Below are 18,145 nucleotides of genomic sequence, written 5' to 3'. Positions count from 1 at the left end.
TTAATTTGTGCCATTAAAAAAACTCACCCAAGCTTGGTCAAAATGTTTTAAAGCAACACGCGCGTTACTCAAGTGTTTCCAAGCCTTTGCTGGAGTTTTGTTCTTAAACGAAAACGTAGCCTCTCTGGGTTTTTTCTGCCTTCGTTTACGAAAATTCTAGCTTAGGGGGAGAGATTGTGAGACCCTAGAACTCGAGAGCCTACACCTCTACGTTTCTGACACTTCGCCTCCCTCCACCCCTTCCTTCGGTAGCAACACGCAAGATCTCGACCGAACCCGGGGGTCTCCCGGACCCTCTGCTCGGAGCCAGCGCAGTTGCGCGAAGGCCGCGTTCCCGCAGACACAAAGAATTTAACCAGAAAAGCCTGCGCTCGTCGGAGTTCCCCGCTGGCGTCGGAGCAAAGAGAGAGCAGTTCCGGTGCAGATCCCGCTGAGGCTCCCCGGAACAGGCTACAGATGATTTCCAAACTTAAAACGAGAGACACCCAAGGGTCTCGCCTCCAGAATAAAGTGAGAGCTTGTCAGTTTCCCCCATCTACTCTGACGAAAGGTGTGACCAGTTGTGTGCCCTGGTGTTTGCTTCTTTTGGTTTTTTAATTTTAAATACCCTTCCTGGCCCGCCCTGGAAATCCCGAGGCCTTCTTAGAGCCACGTCTCCCTCGGCCTACCGGTGGGCCGCGATCCCGCGGCAGCGCGGGACGTCCTGCCACGGGAAACGCGCCTCTAGGTCCACAAGCGTCCGCAGGCTGCGAGGCACATGGAACCGCGTCTCTGTTTGGTCCCACCCCGCAGCCTCCCTGTCCACCCGACCCGTTATCCTGGGCCGCCAGGATCACCACCGGAAAAAGAACAAAACCATGACTCACATGGACCCAACAGCGCCTTAGGCACGAGGCTTCGTCTCCCAAATTACAGTCTCCATGCCTCAGGTTAAGTGAGCTTGTGGGGAGGGGAAGCAATGATTACTAACTAACGCCACTAACATAATGATAATAATAATAAAATGCCAGGGCTGAAGATGAGGCCACTTACAGGTAATTTCTGAGCCTCTTTTAGGAGCCCAAACAGCTCGCGATTCAAAGAAACCGATTCAGCTAGTCTGGCCAGGCGTCGGCTTGCTCACCTTCTCGGGGGGAACTGCCAGCTCCGGCACGTCCTTTTCTTCTAGTTTACACACAAACATCTGATCGCTCTTCCAATACATGGCACTGCTAGGGCTGCTTATCACATACCAATTCCAGAGGGTCAGAGGCTGTCCGTGTCTGTCGATCTCCCCCTCCCCCGCCCCAATGCACTAATAAAAGCTGACACCAAGACAGATAAAAATGCTACAAGGAAGTCTTCGTCCAAAGAGGCCGCTATAGCTGTACCACTCTGACGGACTGCTTTCCCAACTTCACTGAGGTCTGTCCTTCCAGGAAAGGAAGAAAAAAAAAAAAAAAGTTTTGTTTTCCAGAGGGTGGAACCTTACATAGAGAAAAGGGGTGTGGGGGGGAGAGTCTTTTCCTGGAGGAATAGCCTCACCTCCTTGAGGAAAACCCGCCTTCTCTACATGTTAAGATCTTTATCAGGACAAGCCAACTTACACCAGGTTTAGTATTAAGGGGAAAAAAAAATTGGGTATGGCCTGTTAACTTTTGACTAAAAAAAAAAAACTTGCTGTCTACATTTGCCTTAGCTTTCTAACTCTCACTCCCCAAGCAAAACTAAACACAGATTCAGGTTACATCTCTTTCTGCCGCAAGCAGAAGGGAAAGAGGAGGTCTGGATGACTTGAACGTTTTAGTCATTCTCCTGAAGGGCACAGCTCTTCTGTCTAGCCGAGGCGCGCGACCACTCCCTGGCAGCCTGGGGGCTGGTTTATTTATCTAGCGGTTCGCTCTCCCCTTGCTAAAAGTTTTCTCATTGAGATAAAGAAGGAACATCTGAGCAGCACAAAAGCTTAGTATTTGGGACTGCATTTGAAATTAAGGCAACAAGAAAGAAAAAAGTAGGTTACTAATGAATATCGCTCGTTCATTTCATCCTAGACAAAATTTAAAAGCCCTACGAGCCAACTGCTCTCTGCTGCCTTAAATTTTGGCTAGCAATGAGGGATTAGGGTACGTATTCACTATCCTGTGATTTTGGTTAGGATTGGAACCTGTGTTTGTTTAAAAAGCTTCTTTATGGTATATATTTTATCATTTAGTGTATGAGCGGGAATTTGGAAGGAGGCTATTTACAAAAAGAATTTTTAGCTTTCAATTTTCCCTTTTTAAGAAACAAAAGTAATATAAGAATATGTGGGAGTTTGATTTTTAAAGACCCCTAACAAAATCATATAATGCTGCTTCAATTAAACGGGTGCGTGTGTGTAAATATATATGGTGGGGCCCTGGCGGCGCAGTGGTTAAGCGTTTGGCTGCCAACCAAAAGGTCGGCAGTTCGAATCCACCAGCCTGTCCTCGGAAACCCTATGGAGCAGTTCTACTCTTTCCTATAGGGTCGCCATGAGTCAGAATCAACTCCATGACAACGGGATAAATATATATATATGTATACATACAGATATATACCACTGCCTTATTTGTCGACGTGCTTGTGGAGACAGGTCCGCAGCAGCTCTAGCGGAGGGGCTATGGGCAGGGTTGGGTAGACTTCCCAGGGATGAAGTGAGCCTGTGGAGCAGTCTGGGGCCGAGCAACGACTGCAAGCTTAGCTTTTCCTCAAATGTATTTTTCTCCCCAAAGTACGAAGGTCCTTAAAGCTTTTCCCGTGGCCATTGTTTTCCTTTCCACGCAGCTGCGCACACGTTAATATTAGCCATCCCCCTGCAGGTCCTCTCTCGGGGATCGAGCTTCAGTTTACGGAGTTTGCGAGGGAGACTCAAGGATTAATACCTGACTTCTTGTTTTAAGGAATTGACGGCTTGAAATGGGCAGATTTCTCGAAAAGCTAACTGTGCTTAGGGAACAGAGAGGCTTGTATTTTTAATCAAGTATAAAAATCAGTATTGGGGGGAAAAATCCACATAATGCATTTTCCATGAAGCAGTATCTGTCTCAACATGACTTGCGAACGCAGTCGTGCAGAACTTTGGCTCCATCAGGCCGTGTATAAAGTACGATCGAAAATGGAATAAAAATAAAGCTGCAATTCGGAGATTTAGTTACAGTTTCTTTTTGTGAGGGCTTGCAAAGTGAATCTGGGGTACTGTTTGGGTACAATCCGGGAGAATTAATCGCTCCGGTCGTTTGAAGATCCCGAGAGCACTGAAGCTGTTTTGGGAAGTAGGGCGGGGGCGCAGGAGTTTACGCGGTCTTTCCACCCACTCTCGCCTAATCAGGCGGCTCTCAATCAGGTTTTCAAAATACTAATCTTGATCTAAGAGCTCCTATCTCTGCATAAGTGGAGGAAATGATTCATTTTTAGAGGCTTCTGATCTTAGGGAAAAGGAATGGGCGTCAGACATAAGCAGAAGACCTAAAGGATTGGTCTGGCGTCTGCTCTACTCCAGGCGCCTAGCCGGACAAGCATTTTCCCCGCTGTGTAATTGCGCGCTCCCAGCCCTGCCCCGCAGGCCTCCCGGCGGTGAGTCTTTTTCCGCTTCCTGGGTGGTGTGAGCCTTTGACTGGGGGGTCTTATGTGGAGACGGGAAAAAGGGGGTGCACAGGTATTTGCTATGAATGCCCGGCGCTGAGCCCTCGTCCCATTGTGGGCCCAAAGACCTTCTGATCCTTCGTAAGGGGCGACTGCACGCAGGGGTCACCCCTGCGCAGTGGCCCGGCTCTTAGGAGCTGCTGGCACAACTCGTACCCACGCTCCTCCTCTGCTCCTGCAAAGGAAGAGTTCGCCTCCCAAGTTAGGTGTTTAGGCTAAAAATTGGAACTCTCTCTCTCTCTTTTTTTTGTCTTCGCGATGAGGGTTTTTAAGCTCAGAATCCAATTGAGACCAATTTTGGACTAACGATGACAGACCAAAAAACATGGTCTTGTGTGTCTGCAGGTGGAGGAGGAACCGTTCGCGTAGTGGCGGCTCCAACTTACTAATTTTTTTAATTTATAGATGGCGACTTCTTTCAGTGAACATCAAAAAGTCGGCACGGACACCAGGGGAACGACTGACACCTCTGGACCACAAGGTGCTTTACAAGTCCAGGAGAAAGAGAGCCAGAGGGACTTCGGAGTTCGTCCTATCGCGGCTGTGAGGCGGCAGGCGGAGTTTGGAGGTGCGGGATGGGTCTCCCTAAAGCTGGAGGGGGGCAGGGAAGGGGTCTGGGTCCCAACGAGCCAGGCCTTGATTGGAGGTCCGGGGCTCGAAAGAGGGAACACCAACCCGCCCTGACTCCCACAGCTTCCACTCACCGCGAAGAGCTGCCTAATTGGGCTGTGAGCAGCTGCGAAATTTGTAATCGCTAATAAGCCTTCCACCTCTGTAGTTCTTATCAAAAGGTACAAAACTGATATTTTCACACTCGGCTCGCACCGCAGGCGCCGTTTATAAACATCCTTCATCAGTGGGATGAAATTAAGCCTGCATTGACAGAGGTTTCTGGAACTCGATATTCAAAAGCAATAGATCCGAATTAGCAAATTATTAGTTTAAGCAGGGAAAGTCCCCACCAACTTGACTGTTGAACCCTTTGCCTCTGAGCTCCTTGCGGCGAGTAACCACAGGTCTGAGGAAACTTAACCTGGAGGTTACGCATTGTTCAGGCAGTCTCCGAAGTCTGAGCTCCCTGAAACCGCTTTAGCTCCAGCTTCCAGCCCTCCAGCCCACCCTCCCTCAAGACTGCGCTCGGGGCAGACCTGTAGAGACCTGGGCCAGGCACAGCTGGGGCCTGGGAGAAAATACGGTCCAACAAGACACATGGAGGTGGGGGGGGGGGGCGTCAGCAGGCTCTGGGTCTGCCGCTGCCCTCCAGGCCCCGCGTTTCCGCATCCCTCGGCCTTAGCTGTCTGCCCCCAGCTACCTGTGCCAGCGGCCCAGCTCGATGGAGGACTCAGTCGCGTTGGAGACCTCCGCACCCACAAGAAGGCGCGGCCTCTGGTTGATTTTGGTGGTGACCCCTTCCAGCCGTAAAAATGAAAAGTCTGCCAAGAGAACTGAGACTGTCTCCAGAGGCCACACTTGGCGCTCAGGCTTAGGAGAGCGTGCCCTTTGATTTTTTTGTCCACCAGTCTGGAATGGGACTGAAGGTCCTAGCTTCCAGAAGTTCTTTCTTTCAACTTGCGCAGCTCAGAACCCGCGTCACCCCTCAGAGATCGCGGAGCTGGAAGCGCACTCCCTTTGGGACTTGTCGGTCCCAGGTTCCTCAGAGCTTGTTACCCACCATTTCCGAGGGAAAGGGAGGGACACGGTTATTCACGCCAGTGGAGGTCTCTGAAAGGTGGCGAGGGCCTCTGTCTGGGGACCCCGTGGTTCCTCCCCCACCGCAGGCCAATGCCGAGGCTTGATGGGCTTTCCCGCAAGGCGAGAGTGCTCGGTTCTGGACACCCGGGAACGCACCCTCCCGCAGACTCGGTACTGCTACCTGGCCCGGTGGGCACCTGTTTCACTAACTACAGCGGGATGCGTCCGCTGGGGGCACTGGTCTCCAGCGACTCAGGAAACCAAACAACCAAACCCAAGCTCTGCGCAGGAGACTGTGTACATACGGACTCCGTGTTCTTTTTCAGCGGGTGCGCTCGCTCCTCAGCAGGCGGGTAAAACTCTACCCGCCTGCCGTGAAAAGAGCGAGGGGAAGTTTTTCTCGCCTGGACCGAACTCCAGCTATCAGAAAGATAATAGTATTAGGCACCACAGAGAGCCTGGAATTAGGCAGGGAGCAGTCTGGGACGCTCTAGGGCTAAATGCTGCTGCGGGAAGCACAGAAGTTCATTCACTTATTTTGACATCTCCAAGCCGATAGCCTCGCAACAAGCACGCCTGTGGTTTGGAGTTGCAGGTTTTAGATGTATTTAGCTTTCGGAATGAGCAATACTGCAGAACCAGAGGAAAGCCGAAGATCTTTGCCCGCGCAACTCTGAAATCAAACTACAAGAGGTGGAGAGAAAAAGCAAAAAAAAACAAAAAACCCTCACCCTAAACCTCTGACTGTTCCCCTAAACCTTCGCGTTTGTTTCCCTACACATTCTAGGCGCGCGGGCAGGTCTAGCTTGGACCTCGTGAGTTTATAAAGAAGACGGAAACTTAAGCCCTGTGAACTTTACTCTGTTCACCAGAGATCCCTAAGAGCCAAACCAAAACCCGGCAAGGGTGGCAGGAAAGCCAAACTTGATCTGAACGCAAAAACAAGGGCGACAAACGGTGTTTCCCTAGTAGGTGGCGTGGGGGAGGGGGGTCGGGCTGGGAATGGCCAGGACCTGTGTAAGCCTCCTATTCCCAAACTTCGACGTAGTTGTGATATGGGAACCCGCAGCTCCCCGTGAGCTCCAGTGTGAGTGCGCCCCATGCCAAGCCCAAGCCATCTCGTCCAAAACTTCAGTGTCAACGTTTCTCCACGGCAACAATTCCACTTTCCGTCGTTACTTATCTGATGTATCTTGTAAAATGATGCTTAAAAAAAAGTCTGCGGAATAATCTTGAGCCACAATTTTTTTTTAAGTTAAATAACTTTTTATATGTATTTCTGCTAGTGGAGACTAGTTCTTATAACTGTGGCGGTATTTTGTTTCCCTCTTTTCCTCCTCCTCTCTTTCCTTCCATCTCTCCTTCCATCCCTCCCAACCTTCCTTGTAATGGAATTTCAAGCGATTTATTTAACTTCTTAACCCCTCGGTTTTCTCATCTGTAAAATGGAGATTACACCACTCATCGCATAGAAATCGCAAGATGTTGAAGTGTTCACCAACATGTATTGACTGCATCAATGAATGCAATCCTCTTGTGCTCCCCGAAGTCCAACTTCGCTGCCCTCGAGGTCTGGATGCTGAAGCATCCCCAAAGGCTTCATTTCCCAGGTAAAAAGTCGACTCTTTTCAGTGACAAACTCGAGTGTGGTTGGCTGTTTTTAAGGGTTCATCAGACCAGGTTGCCGACGCCAGACCCTCCCACTTGGGCATCAGAGGCTCCGGACAAGTACGCGCAGCCACAGCAGCCTCTGCGTGGCAACTCGGCCCAAGGACGCACAATGAACAACTTCTCCTCCTCTATCGCTGATTTATTTTGGGGTTAATTTACTGTTTGGCACGCTGACTTCGGTCAGTTTCTGCAACCTTCTGAATATTGTGACAGTGAAAGTATTACGGCTGTCGCTTATTATTGGCAAACGCCTCACTGACGCTATGGCGCATAACTACTTCAGTAAATTGTCCAAGGCCATATCTTTGGTACATTACAAGGCTGGGTCAGAATTCGAACCCAGATGCTAGAGGACAACTCCCCATTTTCTGTCTTCTTTTTAAAGGCCCTACTGTGCTGTTTTGACTTCCTTGAGGTGATTCAGAAAGGGACGCTTTAAATTAATGAATTCATTAAACCCAATTTGAATGGTTCTTCACAGCACCCAGTCGACCTGGGTTTCAGCTCCAGGACAGGTGGTCCAACTTCCAGCCTCCTGGCCCCGCTGGCTCCTCACCTAGGAGAAAGCTGCCAGCAGCTACTGAGGGCCTAGTATAAGTGGGAAAGAGCACCCCTTCTCACCTCTTCTCTGGGTAGAGAGTAAATAGCATAGAATGGATTGAGGGTGTTAAATCAACCAACCACTAATGGGAAAAAGGGTCTCTTTATTCTTTGTGAATTACAGAACCTGATGAGAAATACAAGTTGATCAAAACCCACATTAACTAACGAGCAACCGGCTTTCCTGACAGGCTGGGGTTCACAGGCCGGCGCTGAGTTCTGGAACTTTCCTTTCATCCTTGACCAAAGCTCTGGTCACTGCTGCAGAGTCTGCAGAGGCCACAGTGAGAGACTCCAGCTGTGGACAGACCACCACATGGCTCTTTCTACAATGGCTCAGGAGTAGCCTTTAGGAATGTTTGTAGCCCAAAACGTGGATAAAGTGGACCCCAACATGTCTTCCCACAATTCCCAGGCTGCAATCACCATGGATTCAGGAAGCATGTGCTGTTCCAAGTCTTTGGAACCTAATTCTGTGTCTGGCACCGGGCAGTAAAGGCTTGCTGTTTGAATGAATGAAAGTATGGGCCCTTGTGGAACCAGGGTAGGAGTGGGTAGAGGTTTTCATGCTTTTCTCTGCCTTCTTAGTTCTAGCCCTTACCACCTCTTTGCATTGGCACCTTCTTGCCCAGGACCCTTATCTTTTAATCCCTTGAAGTAGTTGAAATAAGGAAGGGCTCAGAGATTCTGACAATTTAAATTGAGGGAATTCTGAGGGCTCCACTTTTCATTCAGGGCAAGGAACATCATGCTTCCTTTCAGTCCCACCACAGGAGTCCTTCAAACCTCAGTGCTTGAAATTAAATTGGAAACCTACTGTCCGGTGCCTACATGGGTCTGAGCCTTAGTTTACAGAGTTAAGAGGCTGTCAGGGATTGGAGCACGAAGGACTGTCAGACTCTTAGAGGCCTGAGTAGGCCTCCACAGACCTACTTTGACTGCACACATGAAAATGCTGTGCGTGTTGGCCAGACGTTGACATGGGTTTTGGCTTGTCCCAGGTTAGGAAGGGGACTCAGCGTGGGCACTGAGGTCACTCAAAGGCAGGTGATACTACAGGCACACCTCCCTGGCCTGGAAGGGGGAGTGCACCTTGGTTCACACTCTGTAAGGTATAAGAAGAATGTGGAGGACATGCTAGGTGGAAGATAAAGGTTTAGTTCTTAAGTCCAACAGTCCCTATGCCAAGCCACAGTTGCATGTCCCGGATGCCTTGGCGGCTCTGCCTGGTCTCCACTGTACCCTGACCTAGCCCATCTGGAGCTGGGACAAGTACCCGCAGCAGCTGGGGTGAGAGTCCTGAAAAGGGCAGAAGAGGCCTTGTGACCTGGAATGGTTGCAACAGCCCCAGCAGTGCAAATTTACCCCAATATTAAGGGGGAAAGCACTAGGTCTTTATCCTGAAGACTCTTGGCAGATGCACCAAGGAAGTTTGCAAACTCAATCACAGCTGCTGCAGACTTAAAAGAAGGCAAAAATCGCCCTGCAAACGTGTTTAATCTTACTTATTTCCTTCGAGTAACTGTCCATTCTTCTGGAGGAAAAAAGACAAGGTTTTTAAAAGGGGCGTCTTCATGTTGCATTGCTGTTGAGGAATAATGCCTTGCCCTGGCACAGCGCTTTACAGTTTGTGTTCATCATTGCTTCTGAGTCTCAAAATCACCAAAAACCACAGGCAGTTTTTTTTTTTTGAAGTTTTTAATATATACAATGTCTTTTCAAAGTTTCTTCCTCCTCTCCACCTTCAAAATACTTGTGCCCTGTTTCAATAATTTTTGTAATATTGTGGGGGAAAAAATCCTCTCACATAAAAAATAAAAACATGCATCAGTACCTGTAAATCTGTTTGTAAAAGCCCAGGGTGGAAAAAACAGGCAGTTAGTAAACTATGCCATAGTTCTTGCTTCTTTACACCGCCTTTCCTTCCCTCTAGGGTGAGATTTGTTTTACTAAAATGGTTTGTATTTTTAGAGATGAGCATATACATGTTATGTAGCTAACCTTTTACAATAAAAGGTACTAGTGGCGTAGCTTTCACCTATGTTGTCATGCGTGTTGTTACCGATAATCGTCTATGAGGTAGATATGGTTTGTATTTTTAGAGATGAGCATATACATGTTATGTAGCTAACCTTTTACAATAAAAGGTACTAGTGGCGTAGCTTTCACCTATGTTGTCATGCGTGTTACTGATAATCGTCTATGAGGTAGATATTATGCCTGATTCACAGATGGGGAACCAGAAGCTCAGAGAGGCAGCTCAAATTCTCTCACTGCTAACTAGCGGTATAGGCTGGATGCACACCAATTCCAAAGTCTTAACCCCTCTATTATATGCAAATAATACTTTGAGAGCCTTGCGAGATTCCCCCTCGTGGCAGGTTGGACAGGTGTCTCCATTCTTCTTCCTGGAGTAGCAGAAGCAAGAATTTTCTTAGGAGCCTGTCGGGGTGGCGGAGGTGGAGGCACGGTTGTCGGTTGGTGCTTGAGGGACCTGTGCGAAGCGCGTAGTCATTTATCTAGGAGCTCAGACACCCCTGTGGAGCCCGCGCCTGGGCGCAAGGGAAAGGGAGGCCACCGGGAGCAGGGAGGAATAGGATCGCGTGCTGTGAAGACACTTTCTCAGCGCCTGCTGGTCATAAATATTGTTGCATTTCCTTGGTAACCCCACACCCAAGGCGGAGGCCAGCAGTCCGCCTCCTGTGGGGGTTGAGGCCCTTCCTTGCCCTCTGCGGCCTGGGATGCCTCGGTCGGCGCACGCCCTCAGAGACTGGCTCTGAAGCCACACACGGTCTCCAGCCCCTTGGTCTTTCCGCTGCAGCCTGGCTGGAGCCCTAAGGCAGGCCGGGAGCGTTCCCGCGCGGTGCACGCCGGGAGGCGTCGAGGTGTGTGGGCTCAGGGTCCGGCTACAGAGGGGAGCGCTCCACGCGAGCGCCCCCCGGAAATGTGAGCTGGTCCGGAAGCAGGACCCGGTGCCCAGCCCCCTGCACGAACCTCCACTGCCTCACGAATCCGAACTCGGGAGAAGGCGGGCAGGAGGGTGGCCGCAGCTCCGAAAGCCCGAATGCCTACCCCAGGCCAGGCTGAGTCAGGCCCGTCGCCCTAGTGGGTTTGACCACCGCCCCCCTCGAGCCCTTTTCCGTGGGCGACCCAAGGGCGGAGGCTTGGGTTTCAAATGCAAAACATTCGCTTACTGGAATCAGATCTGGCTTCCAGAGGATGGAATGACTTTTCTTTCCTGAGAAAGTCAGCCCTTGGAGGAGACCCACGACTTAAGCCCTTCTTCCCCTCATCAGTACCTGCCGTAAATAGGTAGGTAATTCTTGCTCAACCCTTAAAAAGCCCCAGAGTGCACATCCTAGCACCCTACAGAAAGAAGAACACCCCAAGCCCCAGTCAACAACAAACAATAGAGCGATGGGGGCAAGGCCTGACTAGGCCCAAAACAAACGTGTGCCTTAGCACTCCAGTAAAGTGGACAGGTCTGGTTACACGAGTCAGGAATGAAGCCAGGAGGGAGAGAGATACGGACCCTGAGACCCGCAGCGGATTCAGAGTTGCCCCGTGAACCTGTCTTCCTCCGCCCGAAGGCTGCGACCCTGGAGAGCAAGGTGCGAAGCGGCTTCGGGCTTGACCTGCGCACTGGAGGGGCGAGGTGGCAGCTTCAGCTAGGGCCCCCCCAGGGATTCGAGTTACTTCTACTTGGCGTTAGTCCCTGTGCCAGCCATAGACGCTTGGCCTGTGTGTGCTTTGAACAAACACTTTTGTGCAACGCTGGGGCAAATATTTGTTAACTAATCAGGCATTGCATACACAGCTCTTCTAAAAAAGGGGTGTTCATGATTCTCCTGGGCTGCTGAGATAATGTTTAGTTTCACATGATGCCCTTAAAAAAAAAAAAAAAAATTTTTTTTTTTTTTTTTTTTAGTTTCACATGATGCCCTTAGATCCCCCAAAATTCAAAGGTTAAATCAAGGATTTATTTTTCCTTTGTATGATTAGCTGCTTTTTTTTTTTTTTTGGATTAAAAAAAAAATCATGTTCTTAATTTTGACCGCCCTGATAGAAGTATAATACCAATGCGTAAGAGGAAGCCACAGGGAAAATATCTGTATGCCAACTTTGGTCTGGAAAAATATCAGTAGCATTTCTTATTTGACAAGGAAATGCATTTGTTCAGTCTTTTTTTTTTTTTTTTTTTCTCAATTGGCAAGAGCATTGTTTTTAATGTATATCCCATGTTTATTGTTTCTATTGGTGCTTTGGTCATTTGGAGGACATCTGTTTCTGATATTGTTCCTGTGTGTAAGCACACACTATCATGTTAGCAAGATTTTACACCATCTGTTTAAGAAAATTCTTGCCAGTGCTATTTGATGCCCAGTTGAACTTTAGCCAAACTTCTTCATTTTACACTGTTCTCTCAGTCCTGATCATATATAATACACTTTAATGAAATTATGCTTTTTTAGTTGCTGGCAGACATCAGAAACACATTTGCCCAGGTCAACAGCAGTTTAGCTAAGTGTCAGATGGGGGAACAATATTGAAATAGTAAAGATATTGAAAAAAGAAAAGTATTTGAAAACTATTAAAATAGAATAATCACCCAAATAAACAACTGCTCCACAGAATAAAGAATTTGGACATGGCTTTTGGGAGTTAATGTATAGTTCCAATGAATTGTGTTTCTCTATTAAATATATATTGATCTTGGAAATTTGTATTTTTGATATCCTTCCCAAGGATGTAATAACTGCTTTAAAATACAATGAGGTAGAGTCAGAAAACAATATGTGTACTGTTTAATGAGAAACTAGTTCTGTAAACCTTCATCTAAAGTACAATAATAAAGAATTAAATACTCATAATGTATAATAACATGGTAATGTGACTGTATCAAATACATGTTAAATATAACACCTACAGATAAACAATCATTGAACCTAATTAAAGTGGCTACTGAAATGTTTTCCACTGTATTATCAAAAGCTAACAAAGGAAATGTTGCCCACTTCAGATCTCTTTAGAAGTAGAAATATTTATGACCAAAAAAAAAAAATTCAAGTGTCTCTATTTGATGGCTGAGCATACATATCTAATAATGGAATAACTGCAAAGCTGGAATTGGCTTAAAAAGGTAATACTGACTTTCAAATATCTCCTCCAGAATGGAATACTCCTTTTGGTACATTGACATATATATATATTTTTTACATCCAATATGTGTACCCTAGTGTAAACCTTTAAAAATGATAGCTTCTCATGATATTTTAGTTATAAGTCCAGAAATATCAACCCTGGCCCTGGGTTAATAACCCTCTGACATTCATTCCTGGAAATCATTATTTTTCAATTGACAATGAAGTTTCCTTTGATTGAGATCTGCCAAAAACAGATTGACACATTCTTTAGGGTGTTCCCCGGACAGACTACTTTTATTGCTTTTTTATATTCTGCCATTAAAGATTTGTCCATTATGCAACTGCTTAGAGGTATATAGTCCTTCTATTGCTTTCCTTAAGAAAACAAATCTTTGTTTTGGTGTATTAATAAATAAATAAAACCTATCCATGGTAATGTGGATAATTGATATTATTTATGCAAAGCAGTTGGAATTTAGTACCTTGTTACTTTCTGTAATCTGGTTATAGATAGGAATCCAGTCTCATAACATTTCTGTCTATATACACTTAAAAAATTATTTATCAAGATCTAATCTACATATTCATTAAATTGTTAATTTGGATGTACTGAAATGTAACCTATAAATTTATTTTTTAATAACTGATGTTACTAAATAGCAAAACCCTGTAAATCTTTACATGCCCAGTTCCAGTCAATCAGATTATATTATTTAATGGATAAAATAACAAACCTGCTTTAGTTAATCTGGGGCTGTGCACCAATTTTCTCTGTGCCTCTTTTAGGTCTAATGCCTTTTACTACACATATTTAGTTCATGATTATATTCTTACAAAACCTGAGGCTATAACAATAATAACTAGGTTAATTTTCTTAAAAATATTTTACAGTTACATTAGTATAAAAAGGAAGACAGTCACAAAATGAGGTTGAATGATAAAGAAAACTATATATGCATGTATTTGAGTTTAATCCATTAAACATGATTGAGCGTCTGCAATGTACTAGATCTTGGGGATATAAAGAAGAGTAAGGCATGGATGGGTAGGAGTCCTTGGGTTGTACAAATGGTTAAGCACTCAACTACTATCTGAAAGGTTGGCAATGAAAACCCACCTAGAGACACCTTGGAAGACAGACCTGGCGATCTGCTTCTAAAAGGTCATAGCTTTGAAACCCCTGTGGAGCAGTTCTGCTCTGCACACATGGAGTTGCCATGAATCAGAATCAACTCTACAGCAACTAATAACAACGAGACATGGGTGGTCCTTGCTCTCAGAAATTCTTAATCCGTTAAGAAGACTGACAAGAATACAACTAGCTCATCCCTGCAATTCTAAAATAATTTTTGTCTACTCCCTGGGTTTTGGATTGTTAAAGTATCAGATGATCTCATAATACTTTGTGTATATTTTTAAAAAATTTAATACCTGTCTTTTTTTAAAATAATTTTTATTTTGCTTTAAGTGAAAGTTTACAAATCAAGTCAGCCTCTCACATATAAACTTATATATACCTTACTACATACTCCCACTTACTTTCCCCCTAATTGAGTCAGCCCGCTCCCTCCTTCTAGTCTCTCCTTTCGTGACCATTTTGCCAGTTTCTGACCCTCTCTACCCTCCCATCTCCCCTCCAGACGGGAGATGCCAACATAGTATCAAGTGTCCACCTAATGCAAGTAGCTCACTCCTCATCAGCATCTCTCTCCAACCCATTGTCCAGTCCAATCCGTGTCTGCTGAGTTGGCTTCGGAAATGGTTCCTGTCCTGGGCCAACAGAAGGTTTGGAGACCATGACCGCTGGGATTCTTCTAGTCTTAGGCCATTAAGTCTGGTCTTTTTATGAGAATTTCGGGTCTGCATCCCACTGTTCTCCTGCTCCCTCAGGGGTCCTCTGTTGTGCTCCCTGTCAGGGCAGTCATCGGTTGTAGCCAGGCACCATCTAGTTCTTCTGGTCTCAGGATGATGTAGTCTCTAGTTCATGTGGCCCTTTCTGTCTCTTGGGCTCATAATTACCTTGTGACCTTGGTGTTCTTCATTCTTTTTTGATCTAGGTGGATCGAGACCAATTGATGCATCTTAGATGGCTGCTTGTTAGCGCTTAAGACCCCGGACGCCACACTTCGAAGTGGGATGCAGAATGTTTTCTTAATAGAATTTATTTTGCTAATTGACCTAGATGTCCCCTGAAGCCACAGTCCCCAAACCCCCGCCCTTGCTCTGCTGAATACCTGTCATTTTTATAAAACAAAAGTTATGCTAATGAACATTAGGCTTGAACTACCCCAGAGGGTTTTGGGCATTAATTTATGGCTTCCGAGAAAACCTACACTGGCTGTACATTTTCAGGTGTGGGAAGGGTACAGCATTATCTTGCCATTCCTGAAACAGCAGTTTAATTGTTGTGAGTCTTGCATCACAATTATTCAATCTGTTGTGAAATCCGTTAAATTCTTGATTCTGAAACAGCTCATTTCCTTCCCCTTCATCTTCATTTTCCTACAAAATACTGTGATTTTATATTTTTATCACTGAAAATTCTTTTAAATGGGTGAAGAGCCTGGAGCGTTCTACAGGTACTGTCATTCAAAGCATTGAAGTCAATATTTGCTATTTTTTCCCCCATATATTTTGCTAGCTTTGGAAATTTGGGTATCCAAAAACGACAAAGCTGAGTTTACTTTTGACGTGAGCAAATGGAGCTTAGCAGACATTTTTTAAAAGTTGAAAGTTTTTGTTTATAGAAAGTTTTGGGAACTTAGAGTAAAAATTTCAGATACAAAATTTCTTTAGCACTTTTGCAAAGGTAAATTTAATTACTGTGTTTAATACTTTTAGAGTTTAAAATTTAATTTTCTTCTGTTGTATATGTATTGATGAAAAATATCAGGAGAGAAGGGACGAAATATTCGATTAAGTTAGTTGAATGTCTTTTACCCTTGAGGAAACACTGCATTTTAGCTGTCTCCTGTTTAATCATAGTTTTTGCAGTGTCTATGTTGTGCTTTCGTCCTAGAAGTAATTGCATCTCATTTTACCTCACCATAATCACGGATCTGTTTACACGATCAATTGATTCCTACAGGCTGTTGTCACACCTTTCATCTCTGATTCTCTCCGTTTTCTTCAATCCCTTGCTTCTCAGAAAAGCAGAATGCTGAAGTGAAAGCTTTTAGAGTTTGTTGATCCGCATTTCAGTTTCAGCTCCAACTTTCTCAGCCCCAGTTTCCTCATCTTTTTGGGAGATGAAGGTCGTCCGGATAAGTTATGATTGCCCTTTGAAAATCTTTCTAGCTTTTAGCAGTAAACTACTTTTCAGACTTTTAGCAACTTTTCTCACACTGCTTCTGAATTTTTAGAATTCTTAATTTTAACAGTCCTGTGGAGGGAAATTTTTCTTCAGATTGTATCCCTGTTGTTAGAGTAGTATCACTTCATAGTTTATTTACTGACATCAACTTGAGGGTGAACTCTGGTCGCTAGACTAGCAACAGCTCCTTTTCCAAACCTAGGTGAAATTATCCTTAGAAGTTAACTGACTTCAGCCCAGAATATGGATTCAAGTCTAACAAAATGAAAAATAATGTTACAGTTGGAAGCTTGGTAAAGAAGAATGAAAGAATGGCATTCAGCCCTTAAAGCAAAATCACTCTGCAAAATTATCAAAATTGCAAAGATTGTTTTTATTTTTTTCAGTCTTGCAATACTGAATTCTTCAAACATTTGTTACTAATTTGCTAATTGCTACCATTGCTAATCTACCTGTTATATCAATTGAAACATTTGCAGTTTTCCAAACAGGCCACCTTCATTCTCCCACTTTTCCTCCCTCAACCTTTAAGGCCTAGCTTAAGTGTTGCCTTCTCCATAGTGTTTCCACTCAAGCTGGAGGTGAGTTTTCCTCTTTGAGCACCCGTATTTACTGAGCTGGACAGTTGCTTAGTTTTATTAACTTCTCTTCTACTGCAGGCACAGCTCCTAATGCTGTAGCTATGGGATTTTATTTTTGGTGATTTAGCTTAGGGTTTGGTGTTAAATAAGCTCCACTAATGATGCTGATGAGGCAGAGCTAGAAACTGGTAACTTGGTCTGACAGGTCATTTGTTAGTAAGATAAACATTCCATTTTGTGTCCTTTATTTCAAGGAGACTCCTCACCCATCATGAGTGTCACATGCATCTTTTTGTTTGTTTTCCTAATAGAGTTGGACTGAAATGGCCATCCTTTACTCAGGTGTACTTAGTGGATAATTGCAAGGTGGTGTATTATTAGTGGAGCCCTGGTGGTACAGTGGTTCAGAGTTCGGCTGCTAACCAAAAGATCAGCAGTTCAGACCCACCAGCCACTCCTTGGAAACGCTATGGGGCCTTTCTACTCTGTCCTACAGGGTTGCTATGAATCAGAATTGACTTGATGGCAATAGGTTAGTTAATAATATCCTTAGTGGATCTTTGCAAGGCAGTATACTAAAGTCAAAGGGGCTCTGGTGGCACAGTAGTTAAAAAGCTCACCTGCTAATGGAAAGATCAATGGATGAAACCTACCAGGTGCTTACAGGAGAAAGATTTGCGGTGTGCATCCATAAAGATTACAGCCTTGGAAATCCTTTGGGGCAGTTCTACTTTGTCCTATAGCATTGCTATGAGTAGGAATCTACTTGACAGATATGTTGTTGTTAGATGCTGTTAACATGGTTCCAATTAATAGTGACTCTATGTACAACAGAACTAAACACTGCTCTGTCCTGTACCATCCTTAAAATTGTTGCTATGTTTAAGTCCGTCATTGCAGCTACTGTGTTAATTCATCTCCTTCACGATCTTCCTCTTTTTCGCAGACCCTCTACTTTACCAAGCATGATGTCCTTCTCTAGGGACTGGTCCTTCCTGATAACATATCCAAAGTATGTGATTTGAAGTCTCACCATCCTCGCTTCCAAGGAGCATTCTGGCTGTATTTCTCCCAACACAGATTTGTTTGTTCTTTGTTCACCGGCAGTGGGTTTGGCTTTTTTGGTTTCGTGCTAAAGTCAGTGATAAAAATGTGGCCATGGAAGGGACTAAATGGAACTGGGACATCCTGTAGACTTGTTCTGGAGCATGATGATCTTTTCTTTTCCCAAAATACATGATTAAAATTTTTTTCCAACATATTTCCTGATATTAATTATAATAAAAATATTGACAGTGCTTTTTTTTTTTTTTTTTTTAAAGGTGATGGGCATCTCATTAGCAACTGGGTAGAATAGAAGTCTCATCACCCTGTCTCTGGCTGGGATCTCTGGCCCATTTCATGACTACGGGGAATTACTTCCATTTTCCCCAAGGTATAATTCATTGCCATGTAAAATAATTTTGTATATGTATCTTTGTTTCTACTTATATAGAATTATG

Source organism: Loxodonta africana, chromosome 3 (assembly GCF_030014295.1).
Source record: "Loxodonta africana isolate mLoxAfr1 chromosome 3, mLoxAfr1.hap2, whole genome shotgun sequence".
In the NCBI taxonomy this organism is placed as follows: Eukaryota; Metazoa; Chordata; class Mammalia; order Proboscidea; family Elephantidae; genus Loxodonta; species Loxodonta africana.
This window is presented reverse-complemented; position numbering follows the sequence as displayed.